The sequence below is a fragment of the Schistocerca nitens genome, unplaced genomic scaffold, assembly GCF_023898315.1.
Source record: "Schistocerca nitens isolate TAMUIC-IGC-003100 unplaced genomic scaffold, iqSchNite1.1 HiC_scaffold_26, whole genome shotgun sequence".
Lineage (NCBI taxonomy): Eukaryota > Metazoa > Arthropoda > Insecta > Orthoptera > Acrididae > Schistocerca > Schistocerca nitens.
In genome coordinates this window covers 16,341-29,419 of record NW_026045579.1, presented here as the reverse complement: position 1 = coordinate 29,419, position 13,079 = coordinate 16,341, and the positions used below count along the sequence as shown (strand labels likewise).

The following is a 13,079-nucleotide window of genomic DNA, read 5'->3' as shown; positions in this document are numbered from 1 at the left end:
CCTTCCGCAATCCGACGTGCCAGCGGAGCGACTGCCGAGTTAGCGGGCGCGCCGCCGCGTGTGTGAGACGCACAGCTGCTCGTGGCACCTCCTGTCATCCGCTGGGCGCGTGCAGCCTTCGACACTCGCGGAAGACGCATCTTGTCCCTGGTGTCCAGTGGATGGCTGGCGCGCGGCCGACCGGCGTATGGCCTGTGCGGCGTGTGGCAGTGTCTTGTTGGAGGGCGCCACTGCTGGCGATGTGAGCTTCCTCGCCTCGCCTCCGCCTCAGACGAGATGTTTGCGTAATTTGCAGTGCATCCGCACCATTCCTATCGCTGTCCCTGTCCCCGCCCCGTCCCGACTTGTCCCGACTTTGCTCGACTGCCGCTCGCTGCCGCTCGGGTCGTGGCCCATATAACAGCGCAAGCACAAGAAACGTCTGCAGGAGATGACGAGACGAGACGAAAGAATAAATTTATGATTACATATCGAAGTAGGAATTGTACACCGCTACACAACAACAGGCGCTGACGTATTTCAGAACATATCTGCCGATTCGTACTGTTTTGTCGTTTTCAAAGACTTCCTGGCGAACTTGGTTAGCACATTCTCCCTCAAACTGAGATATTTACTGCAATTTCATACCTTATGGTCATTACAGTAGTTTAAAATGCTTAAGGAAGTATCTTTGTCACTTCAGAAAGGTCGTATGGAAACAGGGCTGGCAGGGGTGGCTGTATATAAAAAAACAAGTAAATAAAGGGCGGCCAACAGCACCCGGTGTTCCCAGGCGGTCACCCATCCAAGTACTAACCGGGCCCGATGTTGCTTAACTTCGGTGATCGGACGAGAACCGGTGTAGTCAACATGGTATGGCCGTTGGCGCCCGTAAAATGTAGGCGCACGGCAGAATTCGCATTCGGTTCTTATCCCAAGACACACAAAATCATACTTTTCGGTCGAACTCAGGCGCATTATTTGTTATTGACAAATCGTCGGGTTAGCGCGAATGCAATCCTGAGTTCCAAAAATTATGCACCGGAAGGACGCGCTTCGTAGTTTTTTTTATTTTTTGTTAAATTTATACATTTATTTTTTAACATTAAATCGTTACAAGATAACATCTTTACAACAAAACATGAACAGAATTGTAATTGTAAGCACTTCCTTCCGCAATCCGACGTGCCAGCGGAGCGACTGCCGAGTTAGCGGGCGCGCCGCCGCGTGTGTGAGACGCACAGCTGCTCGTGGCACCTCCTGTCATCCGCTGGGCGCGTGCAGCCTTCGACACTCGCGGAAGACGCATCTTGTCCCTGGTGTCCAGTGGATGGCTGGCGCGCGGCCGACCGGCGTATGGCCTGTGCGGCGTGTGGCAGTGTCTTGTTGGAGGGCGCCACTGCTGGCGATGTGAGCTTCCTCGCCTCGCCTCCGCCTCAGACGAGATGTTTGCGTAATTTGCAGTGCATCCGCACCATTCCTATCGCTGTCCCTGTCCCCGCCCCGTCCCGACTTGTCCCGACTTTGCTCGACTGCCGCTCGCTGCCGCTCGGGTCGTGGCCCATATAACAGCGCAAGCACAAGAAACGTCTGCAGGAGATGACGAGACGAGACGAAAGAATAAATTTATGATTACATATCGAAGTAGGAATTGTACACCGCTACACAACAACAGGCGCTGACGTATTTCAGAACATATCTGCCGATTCGTACTGTTTTGTCGTTTTCAAAGACTTCCTGGCGAACTTGGTTAGCACATTCTCCCTTCCCCCTCAAACTGAGATATTTACTGCAATTTCATACCTTATGGTCATTACAGTAGTTTAAAATGCTTAAGGAAGTATCTTTGTCACTTCAGAAAGGTCGTATGGAAACAGGGCTGGCAGGGGTGGCTGTATATAAAAAAACAAGTAAATAAAGGGCGGCCAACAGCACCCGGTGTTCCCAGGCGGTCACCCATCCAAGTACTAACCGGGCCCGATGTTGCTTAACTTCGGTGATCGGACGAGAACCGGTGTAGTCAACATGGTATGGCCGTTGGCGCCCGTAAAATGTAGGCGCACGGCAGAATTCGCATTCGGTTCTTATCCCAAGACACACAAAATCATACTTTTCGGTCGAACTCAGGCGCATTATTTGTTATTGACAAATCGTCGGGTTAGCGCGAATGCAATCCTGAGTTCCAAAAATTATGCACCGGAAGGACGCGCTTCGTAGTTTTTTTTATTTTTTGTTAAATTTATACATTTATTTTTTAACATTAAATCGTTACAAGATAACATCTTTACAACAAAACATGAACAGAATTGTAATTGTAAGCACTTCCTTCCGCAATCCGACGTGCCAGCGGAGCGACTGCCGAGTTAGCGGGCGCGCCGCCGCGTGTGTGAGACGCACAGCTGCTCGTGGCACCTCCTGTCATCCGCTGGGCGCGTGCAGCCTTCGACACTCGCGGAAGACGCATCTTGTCCCTGGTGTCCAGTGGATGGCTGGCGCGCGGCCGACCGGCGTATGGCCTGTGCGGCGTGTGGCAGTGTCTTGTTGGAGGGCGCCACTGCTGGCGATGTGAGCTTCCTCGCCTCGCCTCCGCCTCAGACGAGATGTTTGCGTAATTTGCAGTGCATCCGCACCATTCCTATCGCTGTCCCTGTCCCCGCCCCGTCCCGACTTGTCCCGACTTTGCTCGACTGCCGCTCGCTGCCGCTCGGGTCGTGGCCCATATAACAGCGCAAGCACAAGAAACGTCTGCAGGAGATGACGAGACGAGACGAAAGAATAAATTTATGATTACATATCGAAGTAGGAATTGTACACCGCTACACAACAACAGGCGCTGACGTATTTCAGAACATATCTGCCGATTCGTACTGTTTTGTCGTTTTCAAAGACTTCCTGGCGAACTTGGTTAGCACATTCTCCCTCAAACTGAGATATTTACTGCAATTTCATACCTTATGGTCATTACAGTAGTTTAAAATGCTTAAGGAAGTATCTTTGTCACTTCAGAAAGGTCGTATGGAAACAGGGCTGGCAGGGGTGGCTGTATATAAAAAAACAAGTAAATAAAGGGCGGCCAACAGCACCCGGTGTTCCCAGGCGGTCACCCATCCAAGTACTAACCGGGCCCGATGTTGCTTAACTTCGGTGATCGGACGAGAACCGGTGTAGTCAACATGGTATGGCCGTTGGCGCCCGTAAAATGTAGGCGCACGGCAGAATTCGCATTCGGTTCTTATCCCAAGACACACAAAATCATACTTTTCGGTCGAACTCAGGCGCATTATTTGTTATTGACAAATCGTCGGGTTAGCGCGAATGCAATCCTGAGTTCCAAAAATTATGCACCGGAAGGACGCGCTTCGTAGTTTTTTTTTATTTTTTGTTAAATTTATACATTTATTTTTTAACATTAAATCGTTACAAGATAACATCTTTACAACAAAACATGAACAGAATTGTAATTGTAAGCACTTCCTTCCGCAATCCGACGTGCCAGCGGAGCGACTGCCGAGTTAGCGGGCGCGCCGCCGCGTGTGTGAGACGCACAGCTGCTCGTGGCACCTCCTGTCATCCGCTGGGCGCGTGCAGCCTTCGACACTCGCGGAAGACGCATCTTGTCCCTGGTGTCCAGTGGATGGCTGGCGCGCGGCCGACCGGCGTATGGCCTGTGCGGCGTGTGGCAGTGTCTTGTTGGAGGGCGCCACTGCTGGCGATGTGAGCTTCCTCGCCTCGCCTCCGCCTCAGACGAGATGTTTGCGTAATTTGCAGTGCATCCGCACCATTCCTATCGCTGTCCCTGTCCCCCGCCCCGTCCCGACTTGTCCCGACTTTGCTCGACTGCCGCTCGCTGCCGCTCGGGTCGTGGCCCATATAACAGCGCAAGCACAAGAAACGTCTGCAGGAGATGACGAGACGAGACGAAAGAATAAATTTATGATTACATATCGAAGTAGGAATTGTACACCGCTACACAACAACAGGCGCTGACGTATTTCAGAACATATCTGCCGATTCGTACTGTTTTGTCGTTTTCAAAGACTTCCTGGCGAACTTGGTTAGCACATTCTCCCTCAAACTGAGATATTTACTGCAATTTCATACCTTATGGTCATTACAGTAGTTTAAAATGCTTAAGGAAGTATCTTTGTCACTTCAGAAAGGTCGTATGGAAACAGGGCTGGCAGGGGTGGCTGTATATAAAAAAACAAGTAAATAAAGGGCGGCCAACAGCACCCGGTGTTCCCAGGCGGTCACCCATCCAAGTACTAACCGGGCCCGATGTTGCTTAACTTCGGTGATCGGACGAGAACCGGTGTAGTCAACATGGTATGGCCGTTGGCGCCCGTAAAATGTAGGCGCACGGCAGAATTCGCATTCGGTTCTTATCCCAAGACACACAAAATCATACTTTTCGGTCGAACTCAGGCGCATTATTTGTTATTGACAAATCGTCGGGTTAGCGCGAATGCAATCCTGAGTTCCAAAAATTATGCACCGGAAGGACGCGCTTCGTAGTTTTTTTTTATTTTTTGTTAAATTTATACATTTATTTTTTAACATTAAATCGTTACAAGATAACATCTTTACAACAAAACATGAACAGAATTGTAATTGTAAGCACTTCCTTCCGCAATCCGACGTGCCAGCGGAGCGACTGCCGAGTTAGCGGGCGCGCCGCCGCGTGTGTGAGACGCACAGCTGCTCGTGGCACCTCCTGTCATCCGCTGGGCGCGTGCAGCCTTCGACACTCGCGGAAGACGCATCTTGTCCCTGGTGTCCAGTGGATGGCTGGCGCGCGGCCGACCGGCGTATGGCCTGTGCGGCGTGTGGCAGTGTCTTGTTGGAGGGCGCCACTGCTGGCGATGTGAGCTTCCTCGCCTCGCCTCCGCCTCAGACGAGATGTTTGCGTAATTTGCAGTGCATCCGCACCATTCCTATCGCTGTCCCTGTCCCCGCCCCGTCCCGACTTGTCCCGACTTTGCTCGACTGCCGCTCGCTGCCGCTCGGGTCGTGGCCCATATAACAGCGCAAGCACAAGAAACGTCTGCAGGAGATGACGAGACGAGACGAAAGAATAAATTTATGATTACATATCGAAGTAGGAATTGTACACCGCTACACAACAACAGGCGCTGACGTATTTCAGAACATATCTGCCGATTCGTACTGTTTTGTCGTTTTCAAAGACTTCCTGGCGAACTTGGTTAGCACATTCTCCCTCAAACTGAGATATTTACTGCAATTTCATACCTTATGGTCATTACAGTAGTTTAAAATGCTTAAGGAAGTATCTTTGTCACTTCAGAAAGGTCGTATGGAAACAGGGCTGGCAGGGGTGGCTGTATATAAAAAAACAAGTAAATAAAGGGCGGCCAACAGCACCCGGTGTTCCCAGGCGGTCACCCATCCAAGTACTAACCGGGCCCGATGTTGCTTAACTTCGGTGATCGGACGAGAACCGGTGTAGTCAACATGGTATGGCCGTTGGCGCCCGTAAAATGTAGGCGCACGGCAGAATTCGCATTCGGTTCTTATCCCAAGACACACAAAATCATACTTTTCGGTCGAACTCAGGCGCATTATTTGTTATTGACAAATCGTCGGGTTAGCGCGAATGCAATCCTGAGTTCCAAAAATTATGCACCGGAAGGACGCGCTTCGTAGTTTTTTTTATTTTTTGTTAAATTTATACATTTATTTTTTAACATTAAATCGTTACAAGATAACATCTTTACAACAAAACATGAACAGAATTGTAATTGTAAGCACTTCCTTCCGCAATCCGACGTGCCAGCGGAGCGACTGCCGAGTTAGCGGGCGCGCCGCCGCGTGTGTGAGACGCACAGCTGCTCGTGGCACCTCCTGTCATCCGCTGGGCGCGTGCAGCCTTCGACACTCGCGGAAGACGCATCTTGTCCCTGGTGTCCAGTGGATGGCTGGCGCGCGGCCGACCGGCGTATGGCCTGTGCGGCGTGTGGCAGTGTCTTGTTGGAGGGCGCCACTGCTGGCGATGTGAGCTTCCTCGCCTCGCCTCCGCCTCAGACGAGATGTTTGCGTAATTTGCAGTGCATCCGCACCATTCCTATCGCTGTCCCTGTCCCCGCCCCGTCCCGACTTGTCCCGACTTTGCTCGACTGCCGCTCGCTGCCGCTCGGGTCGTGGCCCATATAACAGCGCAAGCACAAGAAACGTCTGCAGGAGATGACGAGACGAGACGAAAGAATAAATTTATGATTACATATCGAAGTAGGAATTGTACACCGCTACACAACAACAGGCGCTGACGTATTTCAGAACATATCTGCCGATTCGTACTGTTTTGTCGTTTTCAAAGACTTCCTGGCGAACTTGGTTAGCACATTCTCCCTCAAACTGAGATATTTACTGCAATTTCATACCTTATGGTCATTACAGTAGTTTAAAATGCTTAAGGAAGTATCTTTGTCACTTCAGAAAGGTCGTATGGAAACAGGGCTGGCAGGGGTGGCTGTATATAAAAAAACAAGTAAATAAAGGGCGGCCAACAGCACCCGGTGTTCCCAGGCGGTCACCCATCCAAGTACTAACCGGGCCCGATGTTGCTTAACTTCGGTGATCGGACGAGAACCGGTGTAGTCAACATGGTATGGCCGTTGGCGCCCGTAAAATGTAGGCGCACGGCAGAATTCGCATTCGGTTCTTATCCCAAGACACACAAAATCATACTTTTCGGTCGAACTCAGGCGCATTATTTGTTATTGACAAATCGTCGGGTTAGCGCGAATGCAATCCTGAGTTCCAAAAATTATGCACCGGAAGGACGCGCTTCGTAGTTTTTTTTTATTTTTTGTTAAATTTATACATTTATTTTTTAACATTAAATCGTTACAAGATAACATCTTTACAACAAAACATGAACAGAATTGTAATTGTAAGCACTTCCTTCCGCAATCCGACGTGCCAGCGGAGCGACTGCCGAGTTAGCGGGCGCGCCGCCGCGTGTGTGAGACGCACAGCTGCTCGTGGCACCTCCTGTCATCCGCTGGGCGCGTGCAGCCTTCGACACTCGCGGAAGACGCATCTTGTCCCTGGTGTCCAGTGGATGGCTGGCGCGCGGCCGACCGGCGTATGGCCTGTGCGGCGTGTGGCAGTGTCTTGTTGGAGGGCGCCACTGCTGGCGATGTGAGCTTCCTCGCCTCGCCTCCGCCTCAGACGAGATGTTTGCGTAATTTGCAGTGCATCCGCACCATTCCTATCGCTGTCCCTGTCCCCGCCCCGTCCCGACTTGTCCCGACTTTGCTCGACTGCCGCTCGCTGCCGCTCGGGTCGTGGCCCATATAACAGCGCAAGCACAAGAAACGTCTGCAGGAGATGACGAGACGAGACGAAAGAATAAATTTATGATTACATATCGAAGTAGGAATTGTACACCGCTACACAACAACAGGCGCTGACGTATTTCAGAACATATCTGCCGATTCGTACTGTTTTGTCGTTTTCAAAGACTTCCTGGCGAACTTGGTTAGCACATTCTCCCTCAAACTGAGATATTTACTGCAATTTCATACCTTATGGTCATTACAGTAGTTTAAAATGCTTAAGGAAGTATCTTTGTCACTTCAGAAAGGTCGTATGGAAACAGGGCTGGCAGGGGTGGCTGTATATAAAAAAACAAGTAAATAAAGGGCGGCCAACAGCACCCGGTGTTCCCAGGCGGTCACCCATCCAAGTACTAACCGGGCCCGATGTTGCTTAACTTCGGTGATCGGACGAGAACCGGTGTAGTCAACATGGTATGGCCGTTGGCGCCCGTAAAATGTAGGCGCACGGCAGAATTCGCATTCGGTTCTTATCCCAAGACACACAAAATCATACTTTTCGGTCGAACTCAGGCGCATTATTTGTTATTGACAAATCGTCGGGTTAGCGCGAATGCAATCCTGAGTTCCAAAAATTATGCACCGGAAGGACGCGCTTCGTAGTTTTTTTTTATTTTTTGTTAAATTTATACATTTATTTTTTAACATTAAATCGTTACAAGATAACATCTTTACAACAAAACATGAACAGAATTGTAATTGTAAGCACTTCCTTCCGCAATCCGACGTGCCAGCGGAGCGACTGCCGAGTTAGCGGGCGCGCCGCCGCGTGTGTGAGACGCACAGCTGCTCGTGGCACCTCCTGTCATCCGCTGGGCGCGTGCAGCCTTCGACACTCGCGGAAGACGCATCTTGTCCCTGGTGTCCAGTGGATGGCTGGCGCGCGGCCGACCGGCGTATGGCCTGTGCGGCGTGTGGCAGTGTCTTGTTGGAGGGCGCCACTGCTGGCGATGTGAGCTTCCTCGCCTCGCCTCCGCCTCAGACGAGATGTTTGCGTAATTTGCAGTGCATCCGCACCATTCCTATCGCTGTCCCTGTCCCCGCCCCGTCCCGACTTGTCCCGACTTTGCTCGACTGCCGCTCGCTGCCGCTCGGGTCGTGGCCCATATAACAGCGCAAGCACAAGAAACGTCTGCAGGAGATGACGAGACGAGACGAAAGAATAAATTTATGATTACATATCGAAGTAGGAATTGTACACCGCTACACAACAACAGGCGCTGACGTATTTCAGAACATATCTGCCGATTCGTACTGTTTTGTCGTTTTCAAAGACTTCCTGGCGAACTTGGTTAGCACATTCTCCCTCAAACTGAGATATTTACTGCAATTTCATACCTTATGGTCATTACAGTAGTTTAAAATGCTTAAGGAAGTATCTTTGTCACTTCAGAAAGGTCGTATGGAAACAGGGCTGGCAGGGGTGGCTGTATATAAAAAAACAAGTAAATAAAGGGCGGCCAACAGCACCCGGTGTTCCCAGGCGGTCACCCATCCAAGTACTAACCGGGCCCGATGTTGCTTAACTTCGGTGATCGGACGAGAACCGGTGTAGTCAACATGGTATGGCCGTTGGCGCCCGTAAAATGTAGGCGCACGGCAGAATTCGCATTCGGTTCTTATCCCAAGACACACAAAATCATACTTTTCGGTCGAACTCAGGCGCATTATTTGTTATTGACAAATCGTCGGGTTAGCGCGAATGCAATCCTGAGTTCCAAAAATTATGCACCGGAAGGACGCGCTTCGTAGTTTTTTTTATTTTTTGTTAAATTTATACATTTATTTTTTAACATTAAATCGTTACAAGATAACATCTTTACAACAAAACATGAACAGAATTGTAATTGTAAGCACTTCCTTCCGCAATCCGACGTGCCAGCGGAGCGACTGCCGAGTTAGCGGGCGCGCCGCCGCGTGTGTGAGACGCACAGCTGCTCGTGGCACCTCCTGTCATCCGCTGGGCGCGTGCAGCCTTCGACACTCGCGGAAGACGCATCTTGTCCCTGGTGTCCAGTGGATGGCTGGCGCGCGGCCGACCGGCGTATGGCCTGTGCGGCGTGTGGCAGTGTCTTGTTGGAGGGCGCCACTGCTGGCGATGTGAGCTTCCTCGCCTCGCCTCCGCCTCAGACGAGATGTTTGCGTAATTTGCAGTGCATCCGCACCATTCCTATCGCTGTCCCTGTCCCCGCCCCGTCCCGACTTGTCCCGACTTTGCTCGACTGCCGCTCGCTGCCGCTCGGGTCGTGGCCCATATAACAGCGCAAGCACAAGAAACGTCTGCAGGAGATGACGAGACGAGACGAAAGAATAAATTTATGATTACATATCGAAGTAGGAATTGTACACCGCTACACAACAACAGGCGCTGACGTATTTCAGAACATATCTGCCGATTCGTACTGTTTTGTCGTTTTCAAAGACTTCCTGGCGAACTTGGTTAGCACATTCTCCCTCAAACTGAGATATTTACTGCAATTTCATACCTTATGGTCATTACAGTAGTTTAAAATGCTTAAGGAAGTATCTTTGTCACTTCAGAAAGGTCGTATGGAAACAGGGCTGGCAGGGGTGGCTGTATATAAAAAAACAAGTAAATAAAGGGCGGCCAACAGCACCCGGTGTTCCCAGGCGGTCACCCATCCAAGTACTAACCGGGCCCGATGTTGCTTAACTTCGGTGATCGGACGAGAACCGGTGTAGTCAACATGGTATGGCCGTTGGCGCCCGTAAAATGTAGGCGCACGGCAGAATTCGCATTCGGTTCTTATCCCAAGACACACAAAATCATACTTTTCGGTCGAACTCAGGCGCATTATTTGTTATTGACAAATCGTCGGGTTAGCGCGAATGCAATCCTGAGTTCCAAAAATTATGCACCGGAAGGACGCGCTTCGTAGTTTTTTTTTATTTTTTGTTAAATTTATACATTTATTTTTTAACATTAAATCGTTACAAGATAACATCTTTACAACAAAACATGAACAGAATTGTAATTGTAAGCACTTCCTTCCGCAATCCGACGTGCCAGCGGAGCGACTGCCGAGTTAGCGGGCGCGCCGCCGCGTGTGTGAGACGCACAGCTGCTCGTGGCACCTCCTGTCATCCGCTGGGCGCGTGCAGCCTTCGACACTCGCGGAAGACGCATCTTGTCCCTGGTGTCCAGTGGATGGCTGGCGCGCGGCCGACCGGCGTATGGCCTGTGCGGCGTGTGGCAGTGTCTTGTTGGAGGGCGCCACTGCTGGCGATGTGAGCTTCCTCGCCTCGCCTCCGCCTCAGACGAGATGTTTGCGTAATTTGCAGTGCATCCGCACCATTCCTATCGCTGTCCCTGTCCCCGCCCCGTCCCGACTTGTCCCGACTTTGCTCGACTGCCGCTCGCTGCCGCTCGGGTCGTGGCCCATATAACAGCGCAAGCACAAGAAACGTCTGCAGGAGATGACGAGACGAGACGAAAGAATAAATTTATGATTACATATCGAAGTAGGAATTGTACACCGCTACACAACAACAGGCGCTGACGTATTTCAGAACATATCTGCCGATTCGTACTGTTTTGTCGTTTTCAAAGACTTCCTGGCGAACTTGGTTAGCACATTCTCCCTCAAACTGAGATATTTACTGCAATTTCATACCTTATGGTCATTACAGTAGTTTAAAATGCTTAAGGAAGTATCTTTGTCACTTCAGAAAGGTCGTATGGAAACAGGGCTGGCAGGGGTGGCTGTATATAAAAAAACAAGTAAATAAAGGGCGGCCAACAGCACCCGGTGTTCCCAGGCGGTCACCCATCCAAGTACTAACCGGGCCCGATGTTGCTTAACTTCGGTGATCGGACGAGAACCGGTGTAGTCAACATGGTATGGCCGTTGGCGCCCGTAAAATGTAGGCGCACGGCAGAATTCGCATTCGGTTCTTATCCCAAGACACACAAAATCATACTTTTCGGTCGAACTCAGGCGCATTATTTGTTATTGACAAATCGTCGGGTTAGCGCGAATGCAATCCTGAGTTCCAAAAATTATGCACCGGAAGGACGCGCTTCGTAGTTTTTTTTTATTTTTTGTTAAATTTATACATTTATTTTTTAACATTAAATCGTTACAAGATAACATCTTTACAACAAAACATGAACAGAATTGTAATTGTAAGCACTTCCTTCCGCAATCCGACGTGCCAGCGGAGCGACTGCCGAGTTAGCGGGCGCGCCGCCGCGTGTGTGAGACGCACAGCTGCTCGTGGCACCTCCTGTCATCCGCTGGGCGCGTGCAGCCTTCGACACTCGCGGAAGACGCATCTTGTCCCTGGTGTCCAGTGGATGGCTGGCGCGCGGCCGACCGGCGTATGGCCTGTGCGGCGTGTGGCAGTGTCTTGTTGGAGGGCGCCACTGCTGGCGATGTGAGCTTCCTCGCCTCGCCTCCGCCTCAGACGAGATGTTTGCGTAATTTGCAGTGCATCCGCACCATTCCTATCGCTGTCCCTGTCCCCGCCCCGTCCCGACTTGTCCCGACTTTGCTCGACTGCCGCTCGCTGCCGCTCGGGTCGTGGCCCATATAACAGCGCAAGCACAAGAAACGTCTGCAGGAGATGACGAGACGAGACGAAAGAATAAATTTATGATTACATATCGAAGTAGGAATTGTACACCGCTACACAACAACAGGCGCTGACGTATTTCAGAACATATCTGCCGATTCGTACTGTTTTGTCGTTTTCAAAGACTTCCTGGCGAACTTGGTTAGCACATTCTCCCTCAAACTGAGATATTTACTGCAATTTCATACCTTATGGTCATTACAGTAGTTTAAAATGCTTAAGGAAGTATCTTTGTCACTTCAGAAAGGTCGTATGGAAACAGGGCTGGCAGGGGTGGCTGTATATAAAAAAACAAGTAAATAAAGGGCGGCCAACAGCACCCGGTGTTCCCAGGCGGTCACCCATCCAAGTACTAACCGGGCCCGATGTTGCTTAACTTCGGTGATCGGACGAGAACCGGTGTAGTCAACATGGTATGGCCGTTGGCGCCCGTAAAATGTAGGCGCACGGCAGAATTCGCATTCGGTTCTTATCCCAAGACACACAAAATCATACTTTTCGGTCGAACTCAGGCGCATTATTTGTTATTGACAAATCGTCGGGTTAGCGCGAATGCAATCCTGAGTTCCAAAAATTATGCACCGGAAGGACGCGCTTCGTAGTTTTTTTTTATTTTTTGTTAAATTTATACATTTATTTTTTAACATTAAATCGTTACAAGATAACATCTTTACAACAAAACATGAACAGAATTGTAATTGTAAGCACTTCCTTCCGCAATCCGACGTGCCAGCGGAGCGACTGCCGAGTTAGCGGGCGCGCCGCCGCGTGTGTGAGACGCACAGCTGCTCGTGGCACCTCCTGTCATCCGCTGGGCGCGTGCAGCCTTCGACACTCGCGGAAGACGCATCTTGTCCCTGGTGTCCAGTGGATGGCTGGCGCGCGGCCGACCGGCGTATGGCCTGTGCGGCGTGTGGCAGTGTCTTGTTGGAGGGCGCCACTGCTGGCGATGTGAGCTTCCTCGCCTCGCCTCCGCCTCAGACGAGATGTTTGCGTAATTTGCAGTGCATCCGCACCATTCCTATCGCTGTCCCTGTCCCCGCCCCGTCCCGACTTGTCCCGACTTTGCTCGACTGCCGCTCGCTGCCGCTCGGGTCGTGGCCCATATAACAGCGCAAGCACAAGAAACGTCTGCAGGAGATGACG

At 50.7% G+C, this 13,079-nt stretch overlaps 11 non-coding genes across 11 annotated transcripts; all 11 read right to left on the bottom strand.

Annotated features, from left to right (window-relative positions):
• Positions 1-747: 747 nt before the first annotated feature.
• On the bottom strand, positions 748-866 carry LOC126216628 (5S ribosomal RNA). Its single transcript, XR_007542213.1, has one exon. It is a non-coding gene; the product is annotated as a 5S ribosomal RNA (ribosomal RNA).
• Positions 867-1,902: 1,036 nt separating this feature from the next.
• On the bottom strand, positions 1,903-2,021 carry LOC126216626 (5S ribosomal RNA). Its single transcript, XR_007542212.1, has one exon. It is a non-coding gene; the product is annotated as a 5S ribosomal RNA (ribosomal RNA).
• A 1,029-nt stretch (positions 2,022-3,050) lies between these two features.
• Positions 3,051-3,169, bottom strand: LOC126216625 (5S ribosomal RNA). Its single transcript, XR_007542211.1, has one exon. It is a non-coding gene; the product is annotated as a 5S ribosomal RNA (ribosomal RNA).
• A 1,031-nt stretch (positions 3,170-4,200) lies between these two features.
• Positions 4,201-4,319, bottom strand: LOC126216624 (5S ribosomal RNA). Its single transcript, XR_007542210.1, has one exon. It is a non-coding gene; the product is annotated as a 5S ribosomal RNA (ribosomal RNA).
• Positions 4,320-5,349: 1,030 nt separating this feature from the next.
• On the bottom strand, positions 5,350-5,468 carry LOC126216623 (5S ribosomal RNA). The gene has a single exon (XR_007542209.1). It is a non-coding gene; the product is annotated as a 5S ribosomal RNA (ribosomal RNA).
• A 1,029-nt stretch (positions 5,469-6,497) lies between these two features.
• Positions 6,498-6,616, bottom strand: LOC126216622 (5S ribosomal RNA). The gene has a single exon (XR_007542208.1). It is a non-coding gene; the product is annotated as a 5S ribosomal RNA (ribosomal RNA).
• A 1,030-nt stretch (positions 6,617-7,646) lies between these two features.
• On the bottom strand, positions 7,647-7,765 carry LOC126216621 (5S ribosomal RNA). The gene has a single exon (XR_007542207.1). It is a non-coding gene; the product is annotated as a 5S ribosomal RNA (ribosomal RNA).
• A 1,030-nt stretch (positions 7,766-8,795) lies between these two features.
• On the bottom strand, positions 8,796-8,914 carry LOC126216620 (5S ribosomal RNA). Its single transcript, XR_007542206.1, has one exon. It is a non-coding gene; the product is annotated as a 5S ribosomal RNA (ribosomal RNA).
• Positions 8,915-9,943: 1,029 nt separating this feature from the next.
• On the bottom strand, positions 9,944-10,062 carry LOC126216619 (5S ribosomal RNA). The gene has a single exon (XR_007542205.1). It is a non-coding gene; the product is annotated as a 5S ribosomal RNA (ribosomal RNA).
• A 1,030-nt stretch (positions 10,063-11,092) lies between these two features.
• On the bottom strand, positions 11,093-11,211 carry LOC126216618 (5S ribosomal RNA). The gene has a single exon (XR_007542204.1). It is a non-coding gene; the product is annotated as a 5S ribosomal RNA (ribosomal RNA).
• A 1,030-nt stretch (positions 11,212-12,241) lies between these two features.
• LOC126216615 (5S ribosomal RNA) lies at positions 12,242-12,360 on the bottom strand. The gene has a single exon (XR_007542202.1). It is a non-coding gene; the product is annotated as a 5S ribosomal RNA (ribosomal RNA).
• Between the last annotated feature and the right edge of the window lie 719 nt (positions 12,361-13,079).